Genomic DNA, 18,361 nt, shown 5'->3' on the forward strand with positions numbered 1-18,361 from the left:
GAATAATAATATGTATGCAAGCCACAGCATGTTGTGGATGTATAATATGTAGACTATCACATGGAGAAGCAGAAGCCGAACAAGCGTAGCCTATATCCTGCTTGTATCAATTGCCTTTACATTGACACGACACCCTATTCCCTATTTCAGCAGAGAACATTAGATGTAACTTCTGTATTAAGATAATAAAAAAACAGGGCTGAGGAGATGGCTCGGTGAGTAAATCATGAATACCCCACTTCAGACTCCCAGATGTCCTTAGTCCCAGCACCCCCATATCAAGACAGGACCCAGATGGGGACAGCTTCTGGCAAACTAGCCTGGTGTACATGGGGCCAAACACCAAGAGACCCTGTCCCAAACAAGATGGAAGGTGAGGACTGACACCCAAGGTTGTCCTCTACACTCAGACACACTCATAGATGCGCATGTGCACGCAGACATAAGATAACAAAATTTATTCTCAAAGCTCATCAATAAAGCAGTAAAGGAACAAGACCTGGAAGACAATCTCCTTGAATCATTTCTTGCTTGCTGCTGTTGTGGTTCCTAATATTCCCCGGTTTCATAATTTCTGAGACAGGTTCTTGGCTGAATTGGAAGGGTCTGTCACTCTCCTCCTGCAAAGCAGGCTGGCCTTGGCTGGTGCTCTTTCTTGCAGGGGTGGTTCCTCCCCTCTCTGGTCCAGTTCTAGCCAGCATCATAGCCATGAAGGTGCCTCCTCACGTCTCCCTGCTTTCCTGTCTGTAGCACTGTATCCCCACTACACCATGCATTTGGGTTGTTTGGTGCATCTGTGCGTGCGCGCATGCGCGTGTGTGTGTGTGTGTGCGTGCGTGCGTGCGTGCGTGCGTGCGTGCGTGTGTGTGTGTGTGTGTGTGTGTGTGTGTGTGTGTGATGTGTTCCCTGTCACTTACTTCACTGATTTTTTTTCCCGTGATGTCCTAGTCAGCTTCCTGAGGCAGCATAGGAACATGGGAGCAATGCGAAGGATTGTCCCAAAAGCAGAGAAAAGGAACTGAAAGTGGTAAACGACAAGAAAATCCACACTCCACGGGGAAGTCTTCCTGAAAGCCTGGTGGAGAAGCACAAAAAGGAAGGGGGTTAGAATACCAAGCTCAAGAAAATGTTTAAATTTCCAGGGAACAATCTCAAATTGATCATAAATTTTAATTATATTCTTCTCCACATGATGAAGTAAGTAAAATTGTAGTAATAAAGGCCAGGGAGATACCTAATCAGCAGGAACAAGGGCCTCTGTTCAACTGCAAAGCCCACACTAAAAACAAAACATGTATGGGCACATGCTTGTAATCTCAGCTCTGGGAAGGTACAAACAGAAGGGTCCCTGGCACATGCTGGCCCAGTCTGGGTAGCCTCCTCATTGAGCTCCAGGTTGGGGAAAGTCACTGTCTTAAAACAGGTGTGTGATGCCTGGGGAATGGTGGCACATGAGATTGTTCTCTGGCCTCCACATGTGTGAGCGTACATATGTGCACATCTGTAAACATGAACACACACACACACTTACAATAGTTAATATTGAAAGAGAGACACCATATAATTCATGTGAAATCCAATAGAGCCAAATTTATAGAAGCAGGGATGAGGTTTAAAAAAATGCAATTAAGGTAAACAGAATGAATTCAAAAGATCTATTATGTAGCATGGTAGCTAATAACAATGTGTATTTGGAAACTTCTGAAAGAATAGAATTTAATGTATTCACCATGAAAGTAAAAGCATGTAAGACATTGGATATGATAATGGCTGTATTTAGTCTAATACACACACACACACACACACACACACACAAAGTCTATGTAGCCAATTTTAACTTATGATAGAACTCGAGAGAAAACCATTCATGAGTGAACATATTTGAGCTCTGTGTCACTGAGAATTTCATATATGAGGATGAGTCTTAGAAGCCCAAGTATGACTCATACAATAAAGCACCATTCTCACAAGTAACTTGGGAGCAATCTTGATGGAGAATCTGTATCTATATTCACATTGCTCCCAAATGAATCAAGTCTCATGTTTCACGATCCTTCACAAATCCACACAAAATCAGTCTCCCAGGCTTGCTTCTTTGTATGTCCATGTTTCTTTGTATGAAGTTCAACCCATTTTTCATATGGCCTTAGATCTTTGTGTTTGTTATAGTATCTTTTGTAGAAGTTCTACTTCATAAGAATTTTGTACTGCTCAAAATTTAATATCCTACCTTCAACGCAAAGCAACCTCTTTATATTGTGATAGACATGCCATCTCTGCTGTTGTTGTTGTGTCTTGAGACAGAGTCTCGCTGTATAACTCTGGTTGGCCTGGAAGTCACTTGGCTATGTTGACCAAGATGGATTCCAAATCACAAAGACCTCCCTGCCTGTGCCTCCAAAGTACTAATATTATCATGTTTGCATTGCCATTCCTAGCTGTCTCTAATTCTGTACCACATACATTCATATGAAAATTATTAATGCTGCAATACTCTTGCTTTCATCTTCCTCTTCGTTCCTCCCCCACTCACTACTCCCCTCTCTTTTCTCTTCCCCCTCCTTTTCTCCCTTTCTCTTTCTATCTCTTCTTGTTTGTCCTTCTCCCTTTTTTCTTCCCACATTCCCCTAAAACACCATGTTTACCAAACACTTGCCACACAAATGGATAAACAAACACAACGTAAGAATGAGAACCTAACCAAAGAGCTAGTATCACATAGCGATATATGGAAGACGAGGCAAAATAATTTTCAGTCTAGTTGCAATTTACTATTTGAAGCCATATTTAAAATTAAATAGTGGCTAATTCCACCAGTACAATTCAGTAAAAACTATAGGACATCAATGATATTGAAGCTATGAGTACACTGATTATGAAGAACTATGCTTCGACTCCTATATAATTCCTACAAATGACCTAAAGCCAGGAGAACTTCAGCTCCTAGAAGGAGACAACTGAGTAGTTATACCAATAGAACTGCCAATTCGTATATTAATCTCAAAGACTTAACATTCTAGCGACTGCACATCTGAGCTACTGCATGCTTTGACTGCTATTCTTACTCAACATATTATGTTCAAAGAGGCTCCTTCACCTTCAATCCTATTGCAAACTTTTGCCTATACCACAGCTTCTAAACTACAATGCAGATCGAGTGTCCAACACTGGAACCAACAGTGTTTGGGATTTTAATATGTTAAATTTGGGGGTGTTCACACATAACATGCAAATACATTTCAGAGATAAAACAGAAGTTTAAGTACAAAGTTAATTAGTGTTTCCTAAGTGCCTACATTTGACTATGACCCAATACATGAAGTCAGGTATGGAATTTCCCACTTCGTATCAGTGCCCCCAAATGTTTTGTTTTTGAAATATTTCAGATTTTATATTTGTGAATTGGATAGCGCTTCTTAAAAATTTATGGCTGGGTGGTAGTGGTGCACACTTTTAATACCATCACTTGGGAGGCAAAGGCAGGTGTATCTCTGGGAGTTCGAGGCCAGCCTTGTCTACAGTGCCAGTTTCAAGACAGGATCCAAAGCTACTGAGGAACCCTGTCTTGAAAAACAAAACAAATTTATTTGCATACCACTATAGGAATGAATTTTTCTCTTGCTTCATGTATTTTTACAATTCTCATGAATGGACATCAACACAAACTTTTATGTAGTATATTAATGGCAAGGTCTGAGGAAGGTCTTTATAATGAGTTGATTTATTCTTTAAAAATCCTAAAAATACACTACAGATGCCACCTATGTGGCTGTCTTTGCAAGTTGAGTCAATATGTTATCAGCCTTTTTTTATGGTCTCACCCAGAAATGAGGGCATGGCATAAGTGGCATCCACTAAAGACTTCAATCTGGAGTCAATAACCTGAACCCATTTCTTGGGATTTTCCTGATAACCAGTTAGGATTCATTGAAAATCCCACCATCCTGAAAACAAATCATTATCTTGGTCACAAACATCACAAAAAGAAACTCTACAACAGGTTTCCCTTTCTACAAGCTAAAACATACATATATCATTCATATACATATATGTACATGAATAAGTATATATAATGCATATATATCATTCATATATACATATCACAACAGTAAGTGTATTTAATAGCATTCTAACTAATTGCATGCAAAATACTCCCTAATAGAAAGAGTCCCCCACAAAAAGGAAAAAGGAATGATTTTAATTTGTAATTTTAAGATTATTTTAAAATACATTTTTTTTCTAGCAAACACAATTAACATTGGAAAAAAGTTATCTAAACATTATCTTTATCTCCATTTCCCACTAAGATTGTGCTGAGGAGTAGATTCTACCTTAAGAGGTACTTAGTGCTAATGATAATTTACAGTATCTAATACCTTGAACATGCTAAGTATAAAATAGCTTGAAAGCGTTCTCTCTACTGTGGATACAGTAAATGATGATGGGATCCTAATACTTACATCAGTATCTGCTCTCCTAAGAATTATGCTTTTAAGACTTACTCTTGCCTATAATCATGCATTGTCATTATGCTTTATTTATGCTGCAAACTCCACAGGGAAAATTTGATGGGTACATCAAAATTATTGATTTTTATTTTTTAATTTTTAAATATTTTCTTTTATTATGAGATTATAATACACTTTTAAATAAAAAAATAATATTTTTGTGGGCTGTAGAGATAAGTCAGCAGTTAAGAGAGTGTACAAATCTTACACTGGACCCAAGTTGGGTTTCCATCACCTATAGCTTAGAGCTGCCTGTAACTTCAGCACTAGGGAAGTCCAACACCCTCTTCTGGTTCCCATGAGTGCCTGCATGTACGCGCGTACACACACACACACACACACACACACACACACACACACACAGAGAGAGAGAGAGAGAGATAAGAGACAGGGAGGGGGAGAAATAGTGAACCAAAGGGGGAAAGAATCTGTAAAAGCATGACATCATTCACTGTAGATCAGGAGAACATGCCAAGAAGTGATAATGATATATTGCAGAGAGGCCAAAGCTATTATTTAATACATAAAATCCATGCATCAGTCAAAAATTTGCACATAATCATAATTACTTATTCCTAAAATCATTCATTAACCACATTCTTTGTGTTGTTTATAAAATGCTATCCACAATTGCTATTGTGCAGTGGTTTTTAAGGATTTGAACACATTTCTGATGCTTCAATGTGGGCTTCAGATGAAGGTGGTCATTCTGATCTTCAATGAATGAAAAGTACAATGTAGAAAAGATTAAAGCTACCTCTCAACCTCACAATAGCATCCAAAAACCTAAATGAGCTCCAGGGTAAAGGCTGAATACACCTAAGTCTTATGCCCTCTGGGAACAACCAACATCTTGAGTGTGCAAAGCATTGAGGAATACAATGACTCCTCTCAATTTGGTGCTGGCTGCCTTGATTCGTGAATAGCATCAGTAATTTACTCATTTTTATTTTAGTGCAGTCCATGCACAAATTAAAACTGTGAAAATGACTAAAAATATTTTTAATTAACATGACAATAACTTGAAGTGTAGATCTCCTGAAAGGGTTTTAGAGACAGTCTGTAGATCATAACATCAAGTCAACATTTAAATAAGGTACAGAATATTAGTAGCTAGAAAAAAAGAAAACTCTTCCTCACAAAGGCAAACAGCATTAAATTTTAGTGTATCCACAACAGATATTTAATGGATGTTCATATGAAACTAATCAAATATACACTATTACAAGGGATTTTATTTTTGCCTTTCTTCTCATTTTCTACATTTGTGGAATAGTGTTAATGTTATTGATTGGCCCAATTTCTCTTTAAAATTTTCTTTGAAAAAAAATTCAACTTACACTGGGAAACAAATCCATTATTGTATAACCAAGGGAAAATAAATTTGTAAAACAAAATCTTTACAAAAATTTGAGATTATAATTTTGAAGTTATTAATAACTGAGGAAAATTATATATAGTATAAAGAGGGATTTAATTTTTGATTGAGTCACAATAATTCATTTTTTTAGACTCTTGATGACAAAAACTACAGTTAATGACCAAACAAAAATAATTCTTTAAAGAATTAACTTGCCAATAAAATATTTGCTGAAAGAATACCATTTTTATATGTAAATAAGAGCTTTTCATGATGTTTTAGTTGATACCCACCTAAGCAATACACTCCCTTTTTTCCTCAACCAGGGCATATTTCAAAACAATAGAAAGAAAAAAATAGATTTTCTTTTTACCCTTTTATTTTGTTCTTGTGTTACTTTCTGGGACTTATCTTTTGGCTCTGTGATGCATTTTAAAACCTCATGCTGGTTTTAGATGCCTAAGACATCAAAGGGATTGCAGGGTCATATCCATGAACTACAATACAGTTAGATTCACAGAATGGCTGAACAAGAAGACAAGCCCGCAATCATGTAGAAAATAACAGTAAAGGAAACCGACACATCATACTAATATGTAATCATTCACAGGAAAAAAAAAAAAACTGTAATCCAACCCAAAAGGTAGAAAAGTCAAACCATACTAAAGGCTAAGCTAAAAATCAACTAACTTGCTAGGTCTCTGTAGAAAAATTCTACATCTTAGGTCTGACAACTTAAATGTGTCTGGTTTATGAATAAGAATAGTTAAGAATAAAGCCTGCCTATGTTAAAAAGAAACAAAATTAATAGAAAAGTCTGCTTTAAGGAAATGATAAGTTCGGAACTTTTTGATTAAGTAGTTGAAAAGCTCAAAAACTAGAGTGACAAGCTTTTATCCTTTGTCATCCATAAGGCAGAGAGTCTGTGCTTGACTTTTCTCACACCAGAAATAAAAAATAAGGTAAGATTTAAAAAAAGAAAAAGAGGATAGGAAAAGAAATAGACTAAGTATGACTGCCTCTATGCTAATTAAGTGTACACAAAATAAATCACTTAATCCTTACACAGAATCATTGTGTGCCACCAAAATGATTTCCCCCATCTCAATCCCAGCTAAAATTCTGTCTGTACCTCTTTGAAATTATTTTCATGCCTTTGACAATTAATTTCATACATCATGAGGAAGTGTGATATTTGTGAATCATTTATTTGGGAGGGGAAAAACACAAGTAAGCTTTAAGATTGTAAAGTATTGCTCTGTGAAAAATCAGAAGTCCTTTTTTAAAAAAATACTTGCAGTAAAAATATGAACGTAATTATTTTCTCAAACTGCAGTCATATTAATGAAAAGCAGAAGGCATACGACTGGTTTGCAATAGAGTAGCAGTAAAATGCACAGATCTGTACTTACATCCAAAATACGCCGTAATATTGACATCTGAAACAAAAACAACTGTTTTATTTATTAAATACCAGGAAAATCTCTTCCAACTACAGCTCAGAGAGCGGTACACATTTAAATAATGGCAGTCTCTGTAGGACTTAATTCTGGGCTGTGACTATTTGACCTAGGATGTCATTAACAACTTATACATTTTAAAATCACGTTTTGAAATGCACCAAAACTAAGATCGTGGTGAATTTAATTTCAAAGGCAGACTCTCCCTCCTTTTATGCTGTCTGTGGTGATCCTTGATTTTTTTTTTTTTTTTTTTTTTTTTTTTTTTTGCTATACTGATATGAAATGTTAATGAACAGAGGCACAGTGTACCGTTTCACCTAGAGCAATGAAAACATTAAAATCTCTTTAGAAGCCTGAATAAAACTTTATTTTATAAATATAATCCATGTTAAAGCGCTGCCGTTTCACTGCACGTTTGAAATAAGGGCGCATGGAAAAATATGGAAGCGTTTCCTTTGAGATCGCTAACTAAAGCCACAAAATGAGCGCGCTCCAACATTTCCAAGGAACACGGTTCAAAAGTTGTACGATTACTACTAAGGTTGTTTTATTCTCTCCCACATTTGGAACAGGAAGTCTGTGTTGTTCTTGAAGAATTCTGAAAAGCAATGTCACACTCTGATGACCTCTTCTCCTCATTAAAACGTTCCCAAAGATAGCGCTCTGCGTGATGTTTTGTGGCTTCGGCAGCCATGAACTAATTTGTACCTCTTATTTTGATCATGCGCTGGTGAAACCACCAAACAATATTTTCCTTTAAACACAGAGAGGCCTTTCAACAGCTCAGCATGCACTCCTACCCTCTTTTTAATCTTGGAGCACCTATTTATTTGCTCTTTTCACGGCTAAATCTTCTTTGCTCCTTTCTGTCCCCTGAAAAGCGGCTAGTTAAAAATCTTCAGTGTTTTTTCTTCATAGGCTTAAACCACTAAAAGGGGTATTTCCATAAAAACAGAGATGAGGGTTTATAGATAGAGTTAGGGGCAAATTTGCATTTCTAATTTTTAATCCTATTAAACTAAAATAATAGTTATTTAGTTACTACCTTTCTGTAATAGGCATGACCACTAAAACCAGCATGGAAAAATACACGTTGCTTAGGAAAATTAGTTTTTTGAAGTTTCCTGCAGTGAAGTTTAACAGATTTTGCTTAAAGCTTATTTGTAACTCTCCGATTCACTGGTTTATTTTCTGTGCTGTTACATTCTCTTTGGCACAGCAATGTCAGACCTTTGCAAAGGTGTCTCTGATGCACTGAGGTGTGTGGGAACAATTTCAGGCAATGGGTAGGAACTTGCCCTTACTGAGAGACATGTATTTAATTTAGTAAGAAAAAAAGAAGGAAGAAAACTCTAATAAAATGTCATTGGTAAGGTACATAACTTTTTAAACAGTGATATTGTAAGCCTCAATAGTGACAACAAGTACCGGCAATTTGAGGATTCACAAACATTGTCTTAAATGTACGTTCACATGAGAATATACTAACCACTGAAGAATCGATGGTTATTCCATGAAACCAATGGACAGCTATAAACAGAATAGCTGCTAAATTCAAATGTCTACTAAAGGAACACTCTGCAATACCTACTAGTAAATACATTCCTACTTCGCCATGATCTGGTCTTATAAAATGTACTTACACATTGGATTTCTTTTCAACATATTGAACCTACTAATAGAATTTTGCCATTAAATGATCTTGTTAAACCATTAAATGTGCGTTCAACCCCAACAAAAATTTCGGTATTATATAAAGTTGTTTAAAATGTTTACTCACTAGCTTTCAATTTTTCAGAAATCAGTTGATTCTTGAGTGTTGTATTACATAAACATGCAATTCATTTGAGTAGCTTTTTAATTTATTAGTCAAACTAAACAGTGGTTTAAAGGAAAAGCTAAGGGTACTACATATAAATATATTGTGAATATTCAATTATAGGGAATTCAATTTAAAATTTTCTAAGTAAAATCAATCAATACTGTCAAAATAAGTTATGTAGAACTTTCAAATTATTGCATGTAGTTCACTGATCTCTCTCTTGATTTCAGATCACTTCATTATTAATCTTTTTCATTGACTCATCCACTCCAGAGGCAAATTAGAAGTCATAAACATTGTTAATTTCATGTAATAGTGTTCAAAATTTAATAGTCAGCAAAATTTAACAGTTTTGCTGTTTCGAATTGTTTCCTCCATAATTGTCATTAGCTAATTTAATCCTTAAAAGGATTAACTTTGAGGCCAGCCTGGTCTACAAAGTGAGTTCAGGACAGCCCAGGCTACTTAGGGAGACCCTGTCTCAGAAAAAAGAAGTCAGGGATTAACTGTCCTATTGTGCCTCTATTGTCTCTTAAATATCATTTTTTCAAACACATATATATAGTGACCACTAATATATCACTTTAAATAATTTAAAATTTTTTGAGATATTCAACTCTAAGTTGTGTTTATTATTTGTGTTTTGTTTTGTCTTGTAGCCAATGGGCTTCTCTGGCCTCAGAGAAAATAAACACATGCTATCATCTTCCTGGGGTCCCTGGCTTACTCAATCATTGTAAAATGATTCAGATTATCCTGGATGTGAGCATAAGCCTTGCCTCTGAGCCTCTGAAAGTCTGAGCAAGTCAATTTATAAATTTGAGTCTTAACTTTCCCCAAGTACAAAGTGGGCTGAGCGATCTATCCTGTGAGGTCACTAAATGATTGGAAAGGCTATCAGTAAAGAAGATGATGATGGTAAAGAAGATGATGATGGTAAAAAAAAAAAAAAGAGAGATGATGACAGTAGGTGGTGTGTGACATTCTGTCAAACTTCAAGAAGCCTGGGTTAGTTCTTCACAAGCTAATTTGCCTTTCTATCAATTCATATGTGAGCTAAATTCTCAGTGCAGTTTTATTGAGAATAACCTTATATGATAGTTGTGAAAAATTCTTAAAAAATATAAGTAATATATAAATGACCATGATATCATACAAATAAGACTCAAGATTTCCAAACCCAAAGGACTGTAATTTTTATAACCCTGGACTTTTCATGCTAAATAGGAAGATTCAGAAAGATATTCATCAGACTCAAATAACTAGCTAAATACTTCATCCTTCTTTCGTGATATCTAAATCTGCCTCAACACCTTGATAAGGAAATACTGATTACTTTGTATAGGACATCTTAAATTAAAAGCTACACTGCTGTAAACTCAAACAAGTTTATGTATTTCATAAAACACTATCAGCTACTTCACTCACAATGAATTCAAAATAACAAATTGAGCTGAAAAAAGAAAGACACTTAAACATTTAAATTATACATGACCTTTTCAGTAAGGGTGCTGGAATTAGTTTGTTTTGTTTTTCCAGACTGGGTTTCTGGTTGTCCTAAAGCCCATAGAATAAACTAATCTGGGTTTACAGAGACTGAATGGACAACCAGGGAGCCTACATGAAACTGGCCACATATATGTTACAATTGGGTAGCTTGGTTTTCTTGTGGAACACATAAACAGTGGGAACAAGGGATGTCTCCGACTCTTCTACTGGTTTGAGGGACCCTACTCCTCATACTGGGTTGCTTAGTCTTGCTGAAACTTCATATGCCATGTTGGGTTGATATCCACAGGAGGCCTGCCTCTTTCTGAATAGAAATGGAAAAAGTTGATGGGATCACAGAGGGGATGTGGATGTGGAAAGACTGGGCAGAGGCGGGCAGGGGTGGGTGAACTGTGGTCTGGTTGAAAATAATAATAGTTTTTTGGTTTTTTTTTTTTTTTTTTTTTTTTTTTGCACTTTTGTTTGTACCCTTCTCTGGTCCATTCTGACATCTGTCCACTAGATGTCCCCAGTATGTCATATAGAAGAGCTCATCTCAGACAGCTTTGTTATGAAGAAGCCGCTGCATCTTTTTAAAGTGAATCCTGGGATACCTTGTCAAATGATTTTTATTTCTGAGTTCATTTCAACCTCCAAATTAGCAAGCTACTAATCTAGGGAGAACTACAAGCATTTAAAGGTTTGGGGGGGGGGGGGTTGGGAGACAGAGTGTAACTTCTCGGGTTTAAGAAGCAATTAAAGAATATGTATATCTTCTTTTCTGAGACATGTTTAAGGAATCAAAGAGCTAAAATGAGGTAAAAATCCTTAGAGAAAAAGTCTATAGCCTTGAAAGGGAAGATTCTTAACACAACTTTTAATTGTACTGATTTCAAAGAGTGAATAACATTTACACAAAATGGTTCAGAAAACTTTAGTAACAGCAGGAGATTTGTTTAATTTAAACTTTAATAAATTAAAGGATTTTTTAAAGCAAAGGCTTACACGGTCACCTAACGTTCCCCTTCCTAATTCACACAAAAAGCAAAGGCTATGAGACTGAAATACAATAATAATTGCTACACGGGATGTTCAATGAGAGCTATGCTTGAAAAATGCTGCCTTTCTCCCTCCCCCCAAAAATCCTATTGAGTCCATACTATGGGAGACTTCCACCTCTGCCCGAAAAAAATAGCATCCTCCGGCTTCTGTGGCTGTGGTACACCAAGCTGCTGAGAGCTTACTCCTCTAAAGTGAAGGATCCCTACAAGGTGTCTCAAAATGGAAATGCTCAGGCAGTGTGTCTCTGCCTCTCAGGGCAAGAGGTAACAAGTTCAACCTGTGAAGTAGAACAGTTTCTGCCCCAGAGCAAGAGAAGAGATAAAATACAGGAGGAGCCTTCTGATGAATTCTCTCTTACTCCGAGTTAATGCGGGCATCCAGGAACAATGGCCCCATCCAACCAGAGTTGAAGCCTCCATTCACAGCCCTGCACTCCACGCCCAGAGAACGAACAATGGGCCATTCTCATCCCTTCCCAACCAGTCCTGGCCTTTCAACAAGCCTCCTCCGTGGAGAGCTTCTTCCCTTCCAGTGTCCTTTGATTAAAGCACACTTTTGATCCCACTGGAGTCTTATTTTTATTATTTATTATGTCAAGAGCGAAGCTAACATTAAAGGAAAGTTCAAATCACTGAACTGAATCTTCAATATCTTTAGTTTATAATCAAGGTTAGAAGAGTCAATTCTATCTTAAGGAACCACTAGAAGACAATGTAATGATTAAATTGTGGAATCCTGGCACCAACTGATTCACGCAATGTGGTTGGTTACTTAGACCCTGGCACCAACTGATTCACGCAATGTGGTTGATTACTTAGACCCAATTAGGAAGGGTTTCTACAGGGTATGAAGCTAGTAGTAGACAAAAACAAAACAGCAAAAACCCTGAAGACCTGGACAGGTGATGGGATGCAAATGAGAAGCCACTGGGAACTTTCCCCAAGAGAAGATGCAGATATGCAAATGAACATACCCCAGAGAAAGGTAGAAACCAGCTGTACCCACATAAAGCACCCAGATGCACTCTAAATGGCCAAGACATTTAGAGTCATGGGTCATTAGAGTCATTAGAGGCTGGGTGGCACAGGTCCAAGGGTAGAAGACTCAAACAGAATCCTTCAGAGTATTTTAAGTAGGAACATTCTAAAATGTGGAAGGAATATTCTAGAAATACTACCACAGCAAATAAGATGAAGCAAATCGCATGGGAAAGGCAGTGTGTTAATCCAGCCATAAAAGGTAAAGGAGTGTCAGAAAACATATATACTTAAACAATCTGGTAATAGGGACAAAAGGAGAGAACAGAAACTGCAGGAAAAGAAGCGAACTTGTTAAATAAAGCATGGTGCAAAAGGAAACAGGTGAAAGTCATGGTCCAGGCAAGGAAAAAAACTTTCCACTCCTTGCTTACACCCAATAACTGAACATTCTCTGCCAGAGGGAGGGCCAATGTGTGTGTATGTTCTGTTAGCATCCCAAAGAACTAATAACCCTTTTTCATCACTTTGCCTCCATAGTAATGCCATCCCAGAAGACTAGTTCAGCATCTTTGAGAAAGCCTAGGATAAACTCACATAAGTAGATCCTTTGCCAAATCCCAAATTCCTGCTAAGAACAACATCTACACAATTTTAAACCATTACATCCTTAAAATTAATAAAATGGAAAAAGATGCATGCTGTACAAAGTAAAGCAACAGCAGGGTAGCACCAGATAAGTCCACCAGTTACTATCTTAAACATACTTCATAAATGAATATAGCGGTCCACAGGCAGAGCTTAGAGCCAAAACAATGAGTGAGATAGCTTCCCTTCTGTTCCTATGCGGGGCCTTCTGCACTCTGGAAGCCCTGGCAGTGTCCTCTTTTCATTATTCAAGAAATATTTATAGGGTGGGCCCCAGTGTGCCATCTCATCCACTGGAAATGTAAACCAGCAGTCTAGTGTCCTTTCAGGGCTATCAGCAACCCCCCCAATCCAGAAGTCAGCCATTCATTTTAAAAAAAAACAATTATGTTGTATAGGGTATCAACCCCTGTAGGAGATTAAGGGGGAAAAAAACTCTTACATGATTCACACCCTCTAGTCATTTACAATCCATGTAAATTACAGAGGCATACAAACAGATGCATAGAGCTAATGAATAATGCATGCTCAGGAAGTTAGTTCTGTAGGAACTGACCCAGGAGTTCACAGGAGGAATATATCAGTAAGCCAGCATAAAGCCAATAAAAGCCGAAATTAAAATACCATTTCTCAATTTAAATTGCCTGATCATTTTAAATACCCAAAATGATTAAAAGAGTGTAACCATTTAAACTACCATATTCTCATTATTGTGTTAATGCAATGAATAATAAAGAATTTTCCATATGAATTGTTTTCTGAATGTTAAATAATTTTTAAGAACTAAGTATTTTTATGACAGTATCTGTAACAACATTCTTTTGCAATGAACCATGAAGGCCTTCAAATTATAATATGTTTGTTTAATTACAATTTATACTAATCAGATCACTAGTCTAGTCTACCCTTAGTATCACTGAGTCAGAGAAGCTTCCCTGGGCAGTGGACATTCCTTAATGTGGAGACTTATCACTGGTCAAAGTGGTGTTCATAAGTGACGGTGAGTACTCGGCTGTAAATGGGACATCTATATCAACACCCGCCCTCCCCAATGCTTTGGGATCATCAAGAGAAAGGCAGCAGAGAGACTGAAAGAGCCAGAGGTAGTAGTAGACAGCCAGAGCTTCGCGGTATTTTCCAGACACGACTGGGCAGTTGCACACATGAACTCATTCATAGTGGCTGTGACTACCTGCCCAAGGCCTGTCACGAGTGTAAGGTGAAAGCAAAATCAAGTAGGGAAAAAAAATCCCTGTGTGTGTGTGTGTGTGTGTGTGTGTGTGTGTGTGTGTGTGTGTATTGGGGAGTCACAAAGTCCCACCCTAGCTAAGCCCAGCTAAAGAGAGAATAACAACTGGCCGCTGAGTCAGTATTATTCAAGGAGTCGGCCCCTGTGAGGCTACCCATGGTCCAATAGATTGTTTTATTCCCATGCATATACAGACACTACCTAGACTCAGAGAGAGAAAGAGACCATGAAATGAAAGAGAGTAGTGGGGTGGATTTGACTATATGCATGTATGAAAATTTCAAGCAATAAAAAGTGCTGGTAATTCAAAATTTAAGTATCAATACTCATCTTTTTGAAGTACCAGCTGTGACTCTACAGATATAACTGGTAAGTGGCAGTAGCCTGGTAAAGGGAAGCCATTCTACCAGATGACAGCATTCTGGGGCAGAACTGCTCATTTTCTTTCCCAAGTATAATTCTATGAAAATGGTACAGATGCCTGTATGTAGAGATGAAGGGGAAATGGATTCTTCAGAAGACCAAGACATTCTTCATTTTCTTTCTGAACGTTAGCCAGTGACGCTTTGCCCTGGGTTACTCTGGTGTCTACAAAGTCATACACTAATGATTAACTGACAGCTCAAGAAACAGACAAGGGCCATGCTGAAGTGATGGATTTCTGAGAATATCAACTAAACTGGAGAAGGCAGGCTCACTGTAGGGAAGATATCTCTTTTCTAGGATGTTCTCCAACACATCTTGGGGCCTCTATCAGTAATAACTTCACACTATGGCCCTTGAGACATGACTCTAGCTGAATGGGTCCGGCAAAGGCACTCAAGAGATTTGAAAGTGAAATAACCAGAACCTAAATGAACCCCCCCACAGAGCTGGCTTTGCCAAAGCTGAATGCAGGGACGCATAAGATGCTAGTTTTTGGTGACTCTCTGAGGGTTACAGAAAACTATGTTACAGGCAGTCAATAATTGAGAAACACAGAGACTAGCAGAGATGCAGCCGGGATGGCTGTGAAAACTTTCAGTTCCTGTTTCCAATCTCCTTTTGAGTACCAGCTGGCTTCTCATCCTGAGTATTTCATCTCCATGACATATTTTCTACTTTTGCTTAAACCAGCACCAGAATGGTTCTGTAATTTATTTAAAAAAAGGAATACTTTATTCTCAAAAATAATTTAATATCTGAAACAAGTTTTGTCCAGTGTTTTGTCCTCTCCACTCTTGTTTTTCTCTTTTACAGAATCTTCTAAGTTCTAGCTGGTTGCTCTATGCCCAGCCTTTTTTGCAGGGACACAGGGCAGCATGACTAGGCTTGGTCTAATAGTATGTGAGAAAATAATTCAAGCAACTTTAAGATTAGCTCCTGTAGATAGGCACCTCCCAGCTAACCGTCTTTCAGTTAGTTACTCCCATACTGGAGAATGACAATGACCGGAATAGCAGGAATTGTGGCTTGACAGAGTCAATCTAACCAACAAACGTCATAGAATCTCATGATAAAAGATTCTATCATTATCCTAGAACTGCTTGCTTAACTTTACAATAGCAACATAAAAGCAAAATAAACTTCTATTTGAAACCCAACACGTCTGTAAACAATGAGCCCGAAGCTACAATTTATAACAAGTGTCAGTCACTTATACTAACCAAAAGGTGATATTTTGGTCATTTTTGAGGTTCACATAGGGTTATTGTTTTTCATACAATTAAGTATGAGACTCTCCGTAATCAATACTGAGAGGTTGTCATAACAGACCTTCAGAATACACGCAGAGCTGGCTGAGCAGTGAATATGTGAGTAGCAATTCTCATTCCAGGATGAAAAGCTGAATGAAGTGCAACATGAAAGAGACAAGCATCCATCCTGGGTTTCCCAGCTGGAAGCAGATAGAGAAAACATGTTTAGTGACTGAAATTTCTGAAGTCTAAATCAAGAAACTGAGTAGATGTCTTGCCAGCTTCAATCCTGTACATCACCACTTGCTGTGTACATGATTGATGCTTCTATTAGGGAGCTGCGGGATCCTGGCATTAGGAGTGGGAATGGGAGGAGCCAGAGAAGTGAGGAAACCACCTTCCAGTTCTGCCAGCCATCACTATCTCTAGTTCTACACCACAGAGCATAATGGCCCAAATCATGTTAAGCACGGGTCTGGGCAGGAAAGGAAGACATTCCAGAGGAGACAAGAAGTGAGAAGCCTTCAGATATGCCTCCTTAGCCTGGTGGTTTTTGTTTGTATTCTTTGTTTGTTTGTTCGTTCATTTTACATACCAACCACAGTTCACCCCCTTCTCCTCTCCCCCCACTCTCCCCAATCCACCCCCATCCACTCCTCAGAAAGGGTAAAGCCGCTCAAGGGTAGTCAACAAAGCCTGGCACATTCAGTTAAGGCAAGACCAAGTTCCACTTCCCGTGAAGGTTGAGGAAGACATCCATTCATATGTATGAAATGGGCTTCAAAAAACAAGCTCATGCACTAGGGATAAATGCTGCTACCACTTCCAGAGGTCCCACAAGCAGACCAGGCTACAAAACTGTCTCCCACATGCAGAGGATCGTCCCATGCAGGCTCCCCAGCTGTTGGTCCAAAGTCTATGAGCTCCTGCAATTTGGGGCCAACTGTCTCTGTGGGTTTCTCAGTCATGATGTTGACCCCACCCCCTCACCCTCCCAACCCTCCTACCCCCGCTTTAATCATACAATCCAGGCACTGGGCCCAGCTACGGGAGTCCAGCCTGCTGTTTTGTACGTATTTATGGGTTCACCGCTGTTCTGGGAGTGAACAAAAGAAGAGACGGTATAAAGTCTCCACAGGTGTCTGGATTAACTTTAGGTGTGCATAAGGAAATGATACAAGATAACATAATTTGCTCAAAAATTGTGTATTTTGCCAATACAAATTAAATTGTAAATAAAATTGACAGGAATACATGTTGGTTCTATAACATTGGGCTACAGGGATAAAGGGTTTATTGCTGCTGGGGGGTTTATAAGAGTGAGGTTATTACATTAATCTATTTGGCTAGTTGTGGTGCCCAGTTCATTTGACCAGTGACTAATTTAGGCCTTTCAATGAAGTGTTTTAGGTGTGACTAAAATTTAAAAAAAAAAAAAAAAAAAACTGTAGAAGAGCCTGGAACACATTCACATTGAACCAATTGAAACCTTAAGAGAAAAAGTGCCAAGGTTCACCAAAGGAAAAGCAATGCTGCTCAAGAACTACAACACAGAAAGCCTGCTCCCATAGGCCTGCAGTGGCTAGAAAGACTGCAAACTGTCTCTTACCCAAACCCTAGCCTGACAGGCCACCATGGTCAAACCAGGCAGTCCGTTAAAATCTCTCTCACCCACACTGGGTGTGAGTGTATGTTTCTCTATTTCTGTATCTCCAGATATTTCAATGCATATTTTTATCAACATGTTTCTCTATCTACACACACAAACACACACACTCATCACTAAGTAAAACTCAAACATGGCTAATAATAACAAAATACAAACAAAAACGTATATTAAATAATAACCACCGTTCCTCGTCAGCTTCAACATGGAGAAGAATTTATGCTGCATATAGTTTTCCCATTAATACCCATAAAAATAAAATGAATAAACAAATAATCCAAAATTGTTTCACACTAGTTCCCTTTTTTCATCATAAAAGTCTCGGAGACCTAATCTCTTTCCCTTCCCTTCCCAAGTGAGGGTCACTGTGTCATAATCAAATCTATGTTACCAAGAAAGTGGGCTGAACTGAAACACACAAATTCCACCTCTCCAGAAAGCT

At 38.0% G+C, this 18,361-nt stretch overlaps 1 long non-coding RNA gene across 1 annotated transcript in view; it reads right to left on the reverse strand.

Annotated features, from left to right (window-relative positions):
- Nucleotides 1-994: 994 nt before the first annotated feature.
- LOC127215459 (uncharacterized) overlaps nucleotides 995-18,361 on the reverse strand; it is a 35,681-nt gene continuing 18,314 nt past the window's right edge. Inside the window, exons 2-3 of the long non-coding RNA XR_007833951.1 lie at nucleotides 16,333-16,453; nucleotides 995-1,075 (exon numbers count right to left, since the gene is read on the reverse strand). This is a non-coding gene — a long non-coding RNA (uncharacterized LOC127215459). The remainder of the gene's footprint in view (nucleotides 1,076-16,332; nucleotides 16,454-18,361) is intronic.

The sequence above is a fragment of the Phodopus roborovskii genome, unplaced genomic scaffold, assembly GCF_943737965.1.
Source record: "Phodopus roborovskii unplaced genomic scaffold, PHOROB, whole genome shotgun sequence".
Taxonomy (NCBI): domain Eukaryota; kingdom Metazoa; phylum Chordata; class Mammalia; order Rodentia; family Cricetidae; genus Phodopus; species Phodopus roborovskii.